Raw genomic sequence first — 16,332 nt, 5'->3', positions numbered from 1 at the left:
CTGCAAATCCTGGAATGTGCACAATATGAGATTCTACTGGCGAAGCTTGCCTTGAATGCCTCAGTCCATTGACTAGATTAAGAATGGGTATTGAGATAAATCCATGAACCAGTCCATATGTGCATTTTGCAACATAGTCAATGTGTGTCTTTGACTCTTGACAGGCCCTTACTCCCACAGCTCTTTTGTCACCTTCACATAAATCATAGTTGTCCAGTACAGGCTTATTGCACAAATGACAAACCCGCAGAGCAGAGAGTGTGTAGATTCCATGGACGCCATGACATGTCACTCAGTAGCTTGGTTACATAGCAGAAATTGAAACAAACATACGTTTGTATGTTGGATGCCATCTCGGTAGGTTTGCAACATGTGTTCAAAGGTGTGTTCTGTGGTACAGGTAGCTACCACAGAAAACCACCCTGGAGTGGCATGAGCCTTCATTTGGTAGGCCACATGTCCACACATGCACAGGAAAGAGACTTTCCATACCCACCATGCCAGCCCTTTCATTGTCACTCAAGTAAAAGGGTGAGGTCTGTACTATGGTAGTTGCCTGTAGGGACTGTATGCATTGAGTCAATGTTGCAGAGTGTAAATGTGTTTGTCCAGTAAGACCTAAGGAGTTTACCCTTCAGAAGCCACATTGTTGTGTACTGTTCCATTGTGGCTCACATCACAGTGCATGTTGCTTGAACCTGGGGTATCTGCTGTCAGTAGGCTTGCTTAGTCATTGGTGGCCATGAGCAGGGTAGTGGGTTAGTCTGCAGATGACTCCAAAAGAGTATGGTCATGTCCCGGAACTTATCAGCATGTGTGTTTTTCACTTGTGGTGTACTGACAAAATGCCCATTTTGTGCTTGGTGTTTCTGACATGTGTGTGAAGCAACCATTTTGATTTGTCTCTTACAACCATACAGATCAACGCCCATAAGAAGAAGGGTATGTGTAGAGCCATCGCTGGTAAGGTGCAGACCCTGAGGGTCCATAGCAGCAGAGCATCCACTGTCTGAAGAGGTGGGAGGACCTGAGATGTTGGGTCCAGAAGATTGCGGAGGTCCAGCTGGGGCTGTCTGCCCAACATGGGTGGGCGCCTGTAGGAGCCTGACCCCCCTAATGGCCTGCATTCTGTCATGGCCTATCCAGAGTTTGATGGGCATTTGAGGAGAACACAGCAGCCACAAGGGTGTGGGTACAGGGCATATTCCTGCCCGTCAAATAGCTAACTTGATGTTTTAAGTTCCACCATCTCCCCCTTATGATTGGGGATGGGCCATGTGTGACAAACAAGACGAGCAACTGTTTGTGTAAGTATGGAATTTGGTGCATACTGATGTGTCTTGCCTATTTGCCCAGGGACCTAGGACACAATCCACAAATAATTTGCTCTCCAATGACAGCACATGGATGTGTACAGTGATCAATCAAGTAATGTTGTCTTTGTAGTGGGTTTAAATTATATGCAACAGACCACTACTCTTCAGTGTGACAGCCCAAAAAATAAAAGGGATGGATCACTTTCCTCAGCCATGTGTCTGGTCAAGTGAGTAAATTAGCATCCGCCCCCCAGAAGCCACTTGTCTTCAGTGTGTGATGAGTGGTGGTGCCTCACTACTGTATGTCAATTGAAGGTGGCCATCATACATGTGACAGACTATATATTATCCTTTGGGTGCAACTGCAGATCAATACTTTCCCTTGGTAAGTGGGGAACGTCCACTGACATAATTTGTGTGACACCACTGTAGCCACACATATTAGCATGTGTATCTTTCACTTTTTGACACAATGTGTGCACTGCTGTTTCATGCATGGCCTACCTGTGATCATAGGGTAATATCTGTATTCCCTCACATATATATGCATGCCAACATATGTTTGGAATTAGACATCATTAAATGGGGCTACATTTGATGTGGCACCACAGACAGGAATGTCGCCAATGATGGTTGGCTCATACATACCCTCACCCCTCATTGCATGTCACTTGGCATGTACAACTGCAGTTGCAATGAGGGACATGACTGATAGGACCACAGTTTTTACACACAATGTGCATTTCCATGCCATTGATGTGGCATTGTGTAGCAAGGTGCTCCGCGCATGTGAAATGGGTAAGGTTTGTTACCTGACTGTGGGGGGTACATCATGGAGTGACTTACAATTATGTGTGAATCATATGTGATTGGGCACAACCATTCATCCACAAACACCTAGGTTTGCAGGACCAAAATTGAGAGAGTGATGTAGCTTCCCACTGGGCAACATGTTGAGGGCCTTCTACAAGTACTTGAGAGTCACAGGTCCTCTCCAACATATAAAGGAATGATGGCTTCTACTGATGCACTCAATAGAGGTGGTTTTCCTGGGTCTAGCTAATTAATTGTGTTGTGGATGTTAGGGACCTATCTCCTTGACAATTTGCACATGTTGTCTACAGTGTGCATTTCCATGCCAAATGTGTAGAATATCTCAGCAATATTAGTACTACCTACAGCACTCCATTAGGACAATTTACACATGGTGAAGTGTGCATTGTCGATTTGTTTCCAGTGTGACATGGGTATTTCCATGTCACTTTCTTCAGGCTACTGTACTGCTGTCTGCAACATGCTATGATTTTGGACCATAATTTCATATTGTTTTGGTATTGTGTATGTAACAAATAGATGTATTCATGACCTTCTGTGGAATGAACTTGGCATTGGCCTACTGTTGTATGACAACAGGTAACTGAGGTATTCTCCAAGAGGTGAACTAACGAAGGTGATGAGGTGTCCTATTTGTTCAATGGCTACTGTGTTGCACAACTTCACCCATGCTATTGGAGTTGTCTGAGATTCTGATTTTCTTGTGGGCAACTGTTGCCAGTTCAAGTGGCATGCATGAACATGGTGTGATACATGTAGGAGCCACTTTGATGTAGTTTGCTGCTGGGGCATCCTTGACATCATGATAATGATTGCTAATCACAGCTGTTGATTAAGTGTGATCAGGAACATGTTGTGACTCTATTTCTCTTTGTATTTATAGCATCCTCCCAGGCAAGCAAAGGAGACAGGATGGAACCAAGTGGGGAAGTATCTGGCCACGGTAAGTCCAGTCATGTCACCACTGATATGGAGGGGCCTGGAGGGTAGGGGAGTGTCACGGAAGACACAGGATCAACATTGTCATCTCTAATTCTACCTTTATTGGCCACCACCCTAATGGTGGCATACCTATCAGGACCTGCTCCTGTATAATCCTTGTCCACCACCCCCAGTTCTATCACGATCCTCCCTTTTGCTCTCCAAAAATCTGGCTGTGCCCACTCACCCAGGAGGGTGGGTGTCTTCTTCACCCCGGCATCTCACCCCAGCCCCTGTTACCCCTGCTGCCCTGAGTGAGGAGGCTATTGACCTCCTGAGGAGTATCTTTGTGGGGCAGACTGCTATTATGAATGTCATCCAGGGTTTGGCAAGTCAACTTCAACAGACAAATACATACCTGGAAGGCATTCATAGTGACATGACTGGCCTACGGAGATCTTTTCAGACTCTGGCCTCCTCACTGATGGCAGCCTCCAACCTCTACAATCCTCCACCCACTACCTCCCTCTTCCAATATAAATTCCCTATTCGCCTAGCTGTCCCAATCACAAAGACACATCCACATTGTACCGAGCTGAACATACACAAGCAGCACACATAGGCACAAGCACCACAGGGCACACTGGCATGCAGGCATTCAACAGTCACCCTCAGACACCACAACAGCCACCATTTCCACTGACACCACCACCCCACTGACACACTTACCACAGCTGCCACACCACCACAACAACCAGTGGCATATCCACCACACCCACCATACACCTAGTAAACACCTCACAACCCACAGACCTGAGACACGATACCCCCAGATACGACCACAATACCCACAGACACAACCACCACATCAATCATACCCCCAGACACCACCCCAGCACACATAGACACATCTACCACATACACTATACCCAGAGACACCACCCCAACAAACACAGACACATCCACCATACCCACAGGCACCACCCCAAAACACAAAGACACATCCATAACATCCATCATATCCACCGCCCCCTCCAACAGCCACACACACATCCACCACTCCCACATTATCCAGCACCTCCAACTCACAGCCCCCAAGACACACCAATGCCCACACTCACACACACAACAGACTCTACCCATACAAAAGCATACCTCACACATGCACACACCCAAAGCATCAACACCCACAGACAAGACCACCACTCCCTCAACCTCCAAATCCCAAAACCCTTCTGATGACCCTACCCATTTTCCCAAGGAGAGTTTCCTTTTTGACCTTGCCCTCTCCCCTGTTACCTTTTTCCCCCTCCCAAACCTGATGCTCCCAGTCACATCGCATTCCATCCCTTCTACATTGAATACCATCCCTGTCACGCCTGCTTCTCCTGCAAGCACCCATACCCCCCAAAGAAGAAACCACCCTCTGAAGTAAAAGCCCCCCCAAACCCACCCATCCCAAATCTGACCACCACCCCACTAAAGCATGATCCCTGAGGTGCCTGCCTGCCCACTTGATGCCCCTTCCTGTGGAGGTTTCCTGGCAGTGATTGGAGTCAAGGGCGAGCACAGTACTGTGCAAGGACTAATGTGGACTGGCCCATGTCCTTTGACCTACATCATTTGGTGTTAATAAACCCATGTTGTTGCATTTGGGTACACGTTTGTCCTGCCATTACTTTTCTACCTTTTTGCTGTTCCTGAGTGATGTGTGTTGTATGCCTACAGTTGTGTTTGTTTCACCCTGATTGCTGATCTATTTACTGTTGTTTGCAAAATCTGACTTTGTGGGCAGTGCTGTATCACCCAAGACAAGGGTAAATGTTCACTGTATGGTCATCCAATTGGGGTGTCTTTGCATTGTGCTATGTTTGCTATTGTAAGCATTTTATCTTGGGTTGGCCAATGTCAGCAAGTACAGTCTTAGATTTGTCCCCCTCCCATGGATTGGACATTGGTCTCATGTGTGGAAGGTGCATTTGTGTTTGTTCCCACATGAAGGGTGCTCAATTGTGCTATCTTACTTTACATTTGACAGAGAATGTGCCCATTTTGATGTGTGTACCTTGCAGCTACTTCATCTAGATTTATGGCCCATGCTGTTGCTGGTGTATTTGCTTTCTTGGCTTGCACTTACACATTTTACAGCTAGGCATGTCACTTGGCTCTACTGTTTGTCCCTGAGATAGGACCAGTTCCTGTGCAAATGGTGTCTTTGGTCATGTACAAAGGGAAATGTGTCCCAGGGAAGCAACCTTCCTGATGTCCCATCCCCATTGTGCAGGTATTGTTTGCATTGTGAGCTTTTGATATTGGTCTGACAAAACGTTGTGCATGCTATTGACCTTTCGTTGTTTTGCAATGTGGGTGATGTGTGGGTCCATCACAGGGATGTTTCATGGGAGGGGTATTTGTGTTATATGACAAATCATTACACATGTGCCTTCAAGTTGACAACAGTCAATGGCACGTGAGCAATGTGAGGGTGTCAGTTGAATTGGTAGATGTGAGGTTAATGTGCTGTTGCTGTTGTGTGACACAATGTTCTGTACACTTCACTGCCCCTGTGCGTAAGATGAGCAGATGTGTGTTTTCGTGAATTGTGGGGGTGCAGTGTCAGTGACCTGCCCAAAATGGGCATTTAATGGCGGTGAATGTGTCATTCTTTGTGGTGACAAGTGTACTTGATGCATGTAGAGTGACCCACATATCATTTGGCTGATGGTGAGACGATCTGTTGTTGAGCTTAATGACACAGGTGGATGTGTGTTCTTACCTTCGGTTGTATCCATTGCAGTGTGAACTTTGGACTCCACTGATGAGCAGCAGCAGAACTTGTGTGATGGGCTCCAAGCAAGCACAGGGCATGTAAAACTGCCTGCAGGTGAGTTGCTTCCTTTATACTCTCCGTTTCCACCTGCTGGGAAGTGGTGGTTGGACCGCTACAATTACATTGGTAATAAGCAACTTTCTAATGTGTCCAGCGAAAACACTGGCTCCGTCAACATGATTTGCCTGTCTCGCCACTGTGGTGGTCTGCGCTGCCTGGCAGTGCCGGCGGGACCACAGCGGTCTTTCCTATATGGGAACACATGCATTATAATATGGTGGTTCGACTGCCAAACCGGCGACGATCGGACTGCCACCGCTGCCATGGTGGTCCACAGAGCTTCAAACTCATAATCAGGGTCATAGTTTAAACAAAGCAGAGTGAATAAGAAGAATGAAAAGGTTGATGAACGGGAAGTAAAGAATTGGCAGTTAGAATAGTGACCCACCAACCCAGGCACTGATGAGCACTTTTTTGACTTATCCAGCTTTCTCAAAGTTATAGATTTGGGCACCGATCCCAATCTAGTGTGTATACCCACAGGTGAAGAAAAGGCCCTTTGCTTGGATCAGCATTTCTGAGGACCAGTGATTATAAGTCGCACTGTGAGAAGAGAAGGATGTGGTTGTTACATTTCACTGACCTAGAACATTAATTGTTCTTGGTGCTACTACCTATTTGTCCTGATGAAGACCCCAAGTATTTAGATTAATATTTAGATTAATAAAGGGGTTGAAAGGACGCCACTAAAACATATATACACTCGTCCATTGACATCCACTAGGAATTTGAGTCGATTTTGGACTAAACTGACTACGACTGTTTCTATGCATTGTTTTTTGATAATACGTATTGTGCCCTTATTCTCACTTTTTTCACAATTTACTGCACTGTTCAACGAAGCCCCTTCTTCATGATGATAAAATTAATTAATATCATTGTAGTATACGTTTATGTGCAATCAGATTGCATGATGTACCAAAGAATCATTATTGGATGCTCGATTAAATTTGCCTGTGAAGCAAAGGCTTGTTTAGATTTCTCCAAAGGAACTATTGTTTCTTGATATAGTAGATACCCAGGTTCCTAGGAATACATGGTTGCTCGTTATGATTATTTAAGTGCACTTAGCTGAGGCAGATTTGAGTATATCATCAGCCAAAATGTCCTCGCCCAGTGTGGAAAAGAGTAAATGACTCAGTGGCTGACCCATTTTCCATTGCTGTAAGTTGTGGTTGGTGGAAGTAAGGTGCAATCGATAGTTGGACAAACCAATGGCTGAAGATGGCTACCCAAAAGCCCCTGAATACACTCATATATGCATGTATTGTTTATTTAGTTTTTGTTAATTAAATGAGGCTAGTGAGACAGGTAAATCTATTTCTAGGCCAGATATATAAGAATAAAAAGTGACAAATGAAATGCTTGAGTTAATCTCAGTTAGGGCCAAATAATTCAAATTTAACTCTCCTACACAATGAGCAAAAAGATAGATAGACTGGAATGCTCTCATGGTATTTTACCATTGCCTCATATTGATGCAAGAATGATATCCCTCAGTTATTACTTTTCTTATTAAAATGAATGCTTCCCTAAAATGGCTTTTGAAGAGTGGGGATTGCTTCTAAACAACTTCAACAAGTAAAATATCAGATGCTACATTATCACTGTCAATAAACTAAAATACATTCCTAAATAATTATATATTTTGAGGTTCATGTCCTCTTTCATGTGTTTTTGTGCTAGGAGTGGTCATTTCCAAGGGCTCGATTTATTGCTCATATTACAACAGGCCACCCCGTACTGCTGCGAACCGAGAGGGATAGGCATCCACATTTGTGATACCATCATAAAAATTCAACCTACAGAACGCTGGAATTGCACAAAGCTGGCAAGAGGTTTCAATGAGGTAATTCTTCCTAATAATATCAGCAATGGTATGTAGGTCTTATGTTCAAAGCCTGGCAAGGATAATTTAGTATTTTATCCTTCCAAGGTCAGTAAATTCAGTATCTTTAAACTTGGTAGTAATAACAAATGTTATTTACCAGCCTGTGAAGGAAATATTATCGACTCTAAGGAGATATCTGACAAGATCTCCCTACTATTTGCTAAATATTTCATCAAACACACCTCGTTCACCAGTATAATAGCAAAACGGTTGAAACTCTGTACAGTCTTTATATACCTGTGGTCCGCATTGGACCTAGTGAGCAGAGACAAACTGATGGCAAAAAAAGGACATAAAGCTGGGAAGAAATCTTTTAGATGTCATCATGGCCTTTTAGTCTGGGATGTAAGCCAGGTGTATAGATGGGCTTTATTGGCAGAGTGAATGAAGGTTGTGAATGAAGGTTGTGAATGAAGGTTGTTTTCTGGAGCCTACACTTTTTTTCTGCACATCAGTGAATGGCCTACTTCAGAATGTGCAGGATGCTTCACAAGACATCCATAAAATCAAACAAATTGAAGGACCCCTTGTGTTGTACTCAGATGATTAGGTACTACTTGCTTGCATGCCATTTGCATTACATGTGCAACCAATAGCTTTATAATATAATTGTAGAGCTAATGACCTAAAAATGAAGATCTCAAAATCCAATGTGAAAGTGTTGGATCAATTCAGGAACACAAATGTCCAGCTACATTTAACCTGACATTTTTTTAAAGAGTTGAATGGGTAACTGTACTTGAAGGTCCAAATGGCAAACACTTTAAGCTGGAAACATCACATCCTCAAGATTCTAGTAAAAGAGGAGGCAGCAGGAAAAGTCGTCAAGTAATTCACCAAGAAGCAGAGACATGTCTTGTTACACACAAGTGGACAAATGTTTGTATGATAATATTTTCGGATATGGTGCTGAAATCTGGGTGGTAGATCCCAACATCTTTAAGCCTGGAGTAAGTTAACGTGCTATAGAGAAACATTTGAGGATGCTCCCAAAAAGCTTTTTAACTATTGCACTGGAAGCAAGGTACGTTGTATAACAAATAACCTCTGCCACTGACCATTTAATTGAATAAACTTGGATAGTACATCCTCATACATATTAAAAAGTATATCTTACGCTTGAGGTGGATCTTTTTGCTCTGAGGATGGAAACTCTAATGCAAACAAAGTTTTATAAAAATGAAATCATAACAAATATTGTAAAGATTCTAAAAATGAGGCAGCTTTCCTGCAAATTCAAATCTTAATTAGAACTGGAAAGCTTTTTCAGCTTGGCTGCTGGGATATTTCTTCTGTGGAGCTCTTTCAACAACTTTACATTTGTCTAGATGCCGGGGAATCCCCAACAAAGGAGATTATTCACAATATCAAGTTGAAATGAGCTACCGGTGGCTAAGAACTTGGCAAGATGGAGGTTGGAAACCCCAGAGATTTGCACCTGCCATCCAAAACATCCTGAAATTTACAACATACTACTCTGCCCACTTTAGAAAATTGATCCGGGAAAAAATAATCGCTCTTTTGTTGAGAAGCACAAGGGCCAGAGACGCAAAGCTATTTCTCTTTTGCCATCCAAATCCATAGTACCTTGGTGATAGGATAATTTCTGAAATAATCTGGAAATTACTTTAAAGATTCCACGCCATTAAGCAATGCAGATTTGGAAAGAGCTACACTGTCCAATGTGAGACACATGGAATTGTAAGCGGCGGAGAATGCAATAATTCCTCACATTGGGCAAAATTACCCGAGATAAATAATAAAAAGACAATTTGGGGAAAAAGAAGTCTGTTTTCTAAACTGTGAAAGGTTTGGGTGCACTCTGATTTGGAATTTTACACTACTTATTTGGCTTTCTTAATTTATTTTTATGAGTTTTCACATTCGAATCATGTTAAACACTTGCAACTTTACCCCCTCGTTAGTCATGTTTTCATTTTTGCTCTGTGCAATCCCAGAGAATCATTTAATCAAATTTTTGTATAGAAAATATTGCAGTGGGCTATGAGCAAACGTGAGGTGAGTAAGGTGCTCAGGCAATAAATGTGGTACAGTAGACTTAAAAGTGCAATATTTGTGTCACAGTGACATTGGCAGGAATACAGCCCATAAACCATCCAATCATTTATTAGAAATTGTGTCTGTACGCGATTGTCAATGGCGTTTCGACCACTTATTTAGTACAAACAAAATATGGGCCTTAGAAGGTGCAACTATAATACAGATAAAGACATTGAAAATGAACAAACAAAAATATTGTTGGGACTAGAAAATTAAAAAATAAAACCGAAATAAAACTAGACAATAGACAAGTATTAATGTGTACATACATCGATACCTTGTGTCATCCAGTATTGTAAGGTTCAGTGAACACGCATCAGTATTTAAACAACACTGCAGGTTGTAGATCATTACATTCTATGACACAGCCAACTGCCCCCTTCAGCAAAAATCACAACAGTTATTGTATCAAGAAGGTCAAGAGTAGAATATCATATGAAAACTTCAGTCACTATTCGAGGCACACAAAGTGGCGTTATGTCAGAAGTCCAAGTCCAATAAGCAGCGATCTAGCTGCATTCCCGTGCTAGGTGGAGAACCGTAGCATGTAGTTTGTGACTTTTGGGACATGTGTGTAGTCCAGTGCTTAATTTGAGCCGGTAGTTTACAGTGCAGGGCACGGCCTTTACTTTTTAGGGCCAGCACTTAGTTTTATGCTTTAAGCATTTACTGCGAGCAAAAGCCACATATGGGAAAGACAGAGGTAGATAAAAATGAAAAAGTGGCACAAAGGAGAAAAGCAGAAAGCTGAAAGAATGAGCTGAAGGAGCAGGAAGTGGCTGTAAATGGATTAAAGAGGCCCAAGCTAGCTTGAGGATTACGCTTCCTCAGTATTCAGTGCTCGCACATTTAACTGCAGCAGCCACTTGATTCAGAGGAGAGCTTTGCGCACTGGCACATTTTTATTTCCAAATTAAGCACTGGTGTGGTCTAGTGGCGTCTATCCAGTGCAGCTTCGCTGGGTGTAATACAGTTTGTGCAGGATTTTGCAGTGCAAAAATGTATGTCTGTGGTTCACAGAAATTGTTTCCAGCTAGGGACAGCAATATATCCATTTTTGGGTATACCACAGGTCACCCAAGTCGCTCTCAAATTGTGTCATGGTTGGGTTAATAGGCAAGCATTCAGAATGAGGTTCTAAATGTGTGAGAGTCACCCTCTTGTTAGTGTAAGATCCAACAAATGTGTGAGGGGAAGAAACTCCTTTGGTTCAAATGGGAACTCTGGGAGATTGGTCTTGAATGTATTATGAAGTCTGTGATAAATGAAGATGTCTAATGTGGTAGTAGGTGCTCTGCCATGATTTTGATTAGCTGTTAGGTCCCACTAAGCAATAAATGCCTTAAGATGTACTGACCAAGGTTTCGATTGCTACGGGTAATGCAGAACTATCGGTGACAAAGGCCCTGGGAGAATATAACAATGAACAACCTGCTACACTGCTTCATGATCACTGTAACCATGCCCACTGTTCCCTTTGGGTAAGATAACAAACAGAGTTTTGTATAAAGTGTCTGGTGCAATGTTCTCCAATTCCACTACATTATAGAGGAAGGGAGGTAGACACAGATACCAATAGATCATGAAAAGTGTCTGGACAGCCACGTAATAGAGTTTGGGATCAGGTAACGACAATCTGCCACTCTTCAGTGGCAGGGTTAATAATTCCCAATGAAGCATGGGTTGACCCTCTGCCCCGATAAGTCTAATGAGCTCAAATTTGTGTGTATTCAAAAACACATGTATGAGAAATTGGGTTGTTGGTTAAGTGGGGTGTGAGCCATGGTCAAGCAGTGGCCACAGTCCTTGTCCGGGTAAGGCACAAGCAAACCCCAAATTAACCTGTGCTTAACCACCTGGTAGTTTGGCACAGAGGAGTCAGGCTTAACTTAAGGACAATATGTAAAGTATTTTGCAACACTTCACACAGTACAACAGTGAAAACATCACACAAAAGGGAACACACAACAAGTTATAATATTAGAGCAAAGTTTAATAAAACAAGACCAAAGTGACAAAAATCCAATCAGTAGAACCAGAGTTATGATTTTTTAAAGATTTTAGTGAAAATAGTGCCAAAAAGCACCAAGGACAAATACAGGATATCTGGTTGCGTTAGAGCGGGTCAAAGTCACACTTCCAGGCCAACCACAATGGATCGCAGGTCAGATACAGTCACCAAGTTAGGCCTGCTGAAGTTTACCTTCTCAAGTTTGTACCAAGAGTCCCATTCACATTGAAGAGAGCCACAACGAGCAGAAGGAGTGTCACAGGAGGCTGTCAGCATAGCACCAGCAGGAGTGACAGGCAGGTGATGTTAGAGTTTCCTTTTGGCAGTCCACGTGGGCAGTTGATTCCAGAGCGGGAAGAGTCGGGCTGACGAAGCTTCACACTAAATCGCAGTGCGAGCTGCGAAGTCTCGATGCAAAAAGGCCCATTCACGGTCACAGACAGCCCAAAAGCTGGAGCCACACCAACAGTCCATGACCACAGAGGCACCACCTAGGTGTCAGGAACTCACTGCAGCTGGGTACATGGGCTGGAGCAGGGTATTGGGATTCCTTTTATGACCCTGAGGCTCAGATCAGGTGGCCAGAAGACTAGCCCTCAGCATCACTCTGGGGTCCTGGACTCAAGATGAAGTTGCAGGTCCAGTTTCCCTTCCTGGGCAAGAGAGCAGCAGGCAGTAGGTCAGCACAGCAGGGCAGCAGTTCCTTTAAAGCGGAAGTCAAGCAGAGTTGCAGTCCTTGTAGCAGCACGTCAGTCCTTCTCCCTGACAGAGTATTTACAGGTCCAGAAGTGTATTGAAGAGTTGGTGTCTGAGGTCCAGTATTTATACACAGTTATGCCTATGACGCGAGGAGAAGTTTCTAGAGGCATGCCTTTAAAGTGCAAAGAGCCCTGCATTCAGCCCTGCAGGGGGTGTGCAACCCTTTATGTGAAGACAGGGCACAGGCTATTTAAGTATAGATGCGGCTGGGCCCAGTTCCTCCTACCCATCCTGCCAGTGATTGTCCATCCAGTCACACTTAACCTCTGCATTGTGTGTGGCTGTTTGGGAGAAATACTCAAAGCCCAAGTGTCACCCAAACCCAGTCATATGAACCAGAGACAGACTGCAGGCATCAAATGGCTAAGGCAAGAAAACGTCAAGTGTCCACAAGTGGCAGTTTCAAAATTGTAGTTTAGAAATCAACTTCACCATGAGTTAGGGTTTTTAATTCCAATTCCAAAGACACCAAACATGAACTGAGTACCTATTCCCTTTTGGAAATTACACTTATAAGATGCAATAAGGCAACTCCAATGTTATCCTATGGGAGAGATAGGCCTTGCAGTAGTGAAAAACCAATGTAAGAGCTTTTCAATACCAGGACATGTGAAATCAAAAGTATATGTCCTACTTTTTAAATACATTTCAACCTAACATTTGGGCTGTCCATGGCCTACACTTGATGTGACTTATATGTATTAAAAAGTAAGGTTTGGGCCTGCAAAAGATATACTTAGCCAGGTTGAAATGAAAGTTTAAAATCTGCACACACAGGCTGCAATGGCAGGCCTGAGACATTTGAAAGTGCTACTTAAATGGGTGGCACAATCAGTGCTACAGAACCACTAGTAGCATTTAATTTACAGGCCCTGTGTACATGTAGTATGACATTACTAGGGACTTAGAAGTGAATTAAAAATGACAGTTGGGTAAGAGCCAATCTTACCATGTTTTACAGTGAGAACACAAGCACTTCAGCACTCATAAACAGTGGTAAGAGTCCTAAAGCCAACAAAAAAGAATTCAGCAAAAAGCGGAGGGCAAAGGCAAAATGTTTGGGGATGACCCTGCAGAAAGGACCAAGTCCAAAAGCGCACAATGGAGGTATTGGTATATTCAGAAACAGATAGGGGAACTAAAGCATTAAAACTATCTTGATAAGGGCCACCTGTTCGGTTATAGATAAAAGGCAGTTCAGTCCAGTGATCTAGCTGAGTGCACAGTTGGGCTGTAGGCAGGCCAAAGCTGTCAAGAATGACAACCTATTCATGATTGTCACACCTCTATGCTCATGGTTTTGTTGCCGCTTGCAGGATAGATCATCCATGGCTAGAGTGAAGAGGAGTAGGGAGAGAAAGTAGCCTTGATGGGTGCCTTTGGTGAGTGGGAACAGTTTCAAAAGCATCCCTGGCAATGGGGAAGAGTATTATAGAGAAATCATACAGAACATGTACGTGCCAAGCATCATTCTGTATAGCACCATTTCGGAGAAAGGGCCATTCGAGTCAAATGACTTTTCGGCATCTGAAAAGAAAACAGGTGACCAGGAGATTAAGATCTATCTGTTTCATGGGGGCAAAGAGTAAAGGAATGTTGTGTGCAGTTGGTCAGGCTGGGATAATGCCAGTCTAATCTGGGAGCACTAGATCTTCTATGCCCTGTGTGAAGAAATTGGCTATACCCTGACCCAGGATCCTACAATCTACTTTTAGGAGCAATAGTAGTCAGTAATATCCAACAAGTAGGGGATGTTTTTTAGGTTTCAATAGGGTAATGATGACTTCCCGCAGCACTGGATGCAAGCAAGTATCTGCTATTTGTAGACGATCAGTTCAGTTTGAGGAAGTGTAAACATACTTCTAATCATCAGTGAAAGCTGCCGCTACTTGTAGTATGTTATTGCAGAGTTCTGCAGTCTTGTTCTTGTTCCTTACACTACAGGAGATATTACCCTTTGTGCGGTCTTTGAGTAACCAGGATGGAGTTTTGCCGGGGTGCTCTCCTTCCATACTGTCAGACCTGTGTGTCCTTCACCAGTATATTAGCTTCTCTCTCTGCTGTATCTTTGAAAACTGTCAGGGTTTCATGTCATTTGCGGTCCACCTCTCTGGTTGAAGTCTGCAGCTGGTGGGCCTTTAGATTTGTAAGTTTTCCCTCCTAGTGAGTGAGCTGGTTACACATCGACTTTTAGTATATCTGCCTGCTTAGAGATACAGCCACCCTCATTGAGCCAGTATGAAGGTCTAAGAGTGTGTAAGAGTCTAAAGCTTTGGGGTTCAGGCAGAAATATTCTTGGATGGCTACTGACACACAGGTGAGTGGCCTGAGATGGTACAGGGCAGATAACCCAATTAATTTATCTACCCCAGTAAGAGAGCCAAGCACCACCAGAAGTCTATTCTAGAACAGGAGTCCTGAACTGTTGAGTAGTAAGAGAATGTCTGTTGTGTCCCATACAGGGCACACCAGGTTTTGTGTACATTGAAGAGTTCCATATCATATTGCACTGCATCAGACTTCGTCCTAGAGGGGTCGGTCACGTGTTACGACATGTACAGTGATTCATAAAAGACGTTCAAGTCTCTGTCCCAGCGAATCATGCAGTCAGTGTGTTGGTGACAGATTTTGTAGGAAGCTGGCTCTGCGTGTACTATATCAAAATTAGATATGTGTGCACAGAGTCCAGAGATTCCCCAGAGGTTTGACAGAGGCTGAAATAGATAATACTAATGCTCTATTTGTGTTAGTGTGGTCGAGCAGTTAGGCTTATCAGAGGGTAGTGTTAAGCATTTGTTGTACACACACAAGCAAAAGACGAAAACACACAATGACTTAAGTCCAGACCAATAGGATTTTATATAGAAAAATATGTTTTGTTAATTTATTTCTAGAATCACAAGATTCAGTTTGCAGGTAAGTGCATAAAATGAAAGGTACTTTGCATATGTATGATCAGGACTTTGAATAGAATCAACAATGTATACAGCTTTTCTTAAAATGGCAAAAAGCTATTTTAAAAGTGGACACTGCAATTTTCAACAGTTCCTGGGGGAATAAAAGATAGTACAGTTTTGCAGGTAAGTATACAAATTACAGTTCTTATCTCCAGGGTGTAGGTAGTCCCTCATTTGGGGTTCAAGTTAACTCCAAACACCCACCACCAGCAACACGGGTCCGGTTGGATGCAGAGATCAAAGAGGAACCAAATTTAACGTGGGCACCTATGGAGATAGGGGTTACTCAGAATCGGGTCAGCCAGCAGGTAAGTACGCACGGCTCAGAGGGCAGACCAAAGGGGATTAGAAGAGCACTGGAGGGGCCACAAGTAGGCACCAAACACACACCCTCAGCTGCACAGGGGCGGTAAGGTGCAGGGTGCAAACAGGATGTTGGGTTTCCTATGCAGGTCTATGGGGAGACCCCAGGGATCACTCAGAGGCACCAGGCCGGGTCCAGGGGGGTGTCTTGCGCACACCACCAGTCGTACAAGGAGGGGAAGCCACTTGCTGAATGATGAGGCACTGGGGGTTGGTTTCTCCAAGGTCTGGGGGCTGTGGCCGCTGTGTGTCTTTAGGTGTTGGATATTTTCGTCAGGAGCTTGCGGTCGGGGGGGGTCCTCTGGATTGCCTCTGCAGGCGTAGTCATA

Source organism: Pleurodeles waltl, chromosome 8, assembly GCF_031143425.1.
Source record: "Pleurodeles waltl isolate 20211129_DDA chromosome 8, aPleWal1.hap1.20221129, whole genome shotgun sequence".
Taxonomy (NCBI): domain Eukaryota; kingdom Metazoa; phylum Chordata; class Amphibia; order Caudata; family Salamandridae; genus Pleurodeles; species Pleurodeles waltl.
The sequence above is the reverse complement of the archived record's forward strand: the minus strand, read 5'-3'. Positions refer to the sequence as shown.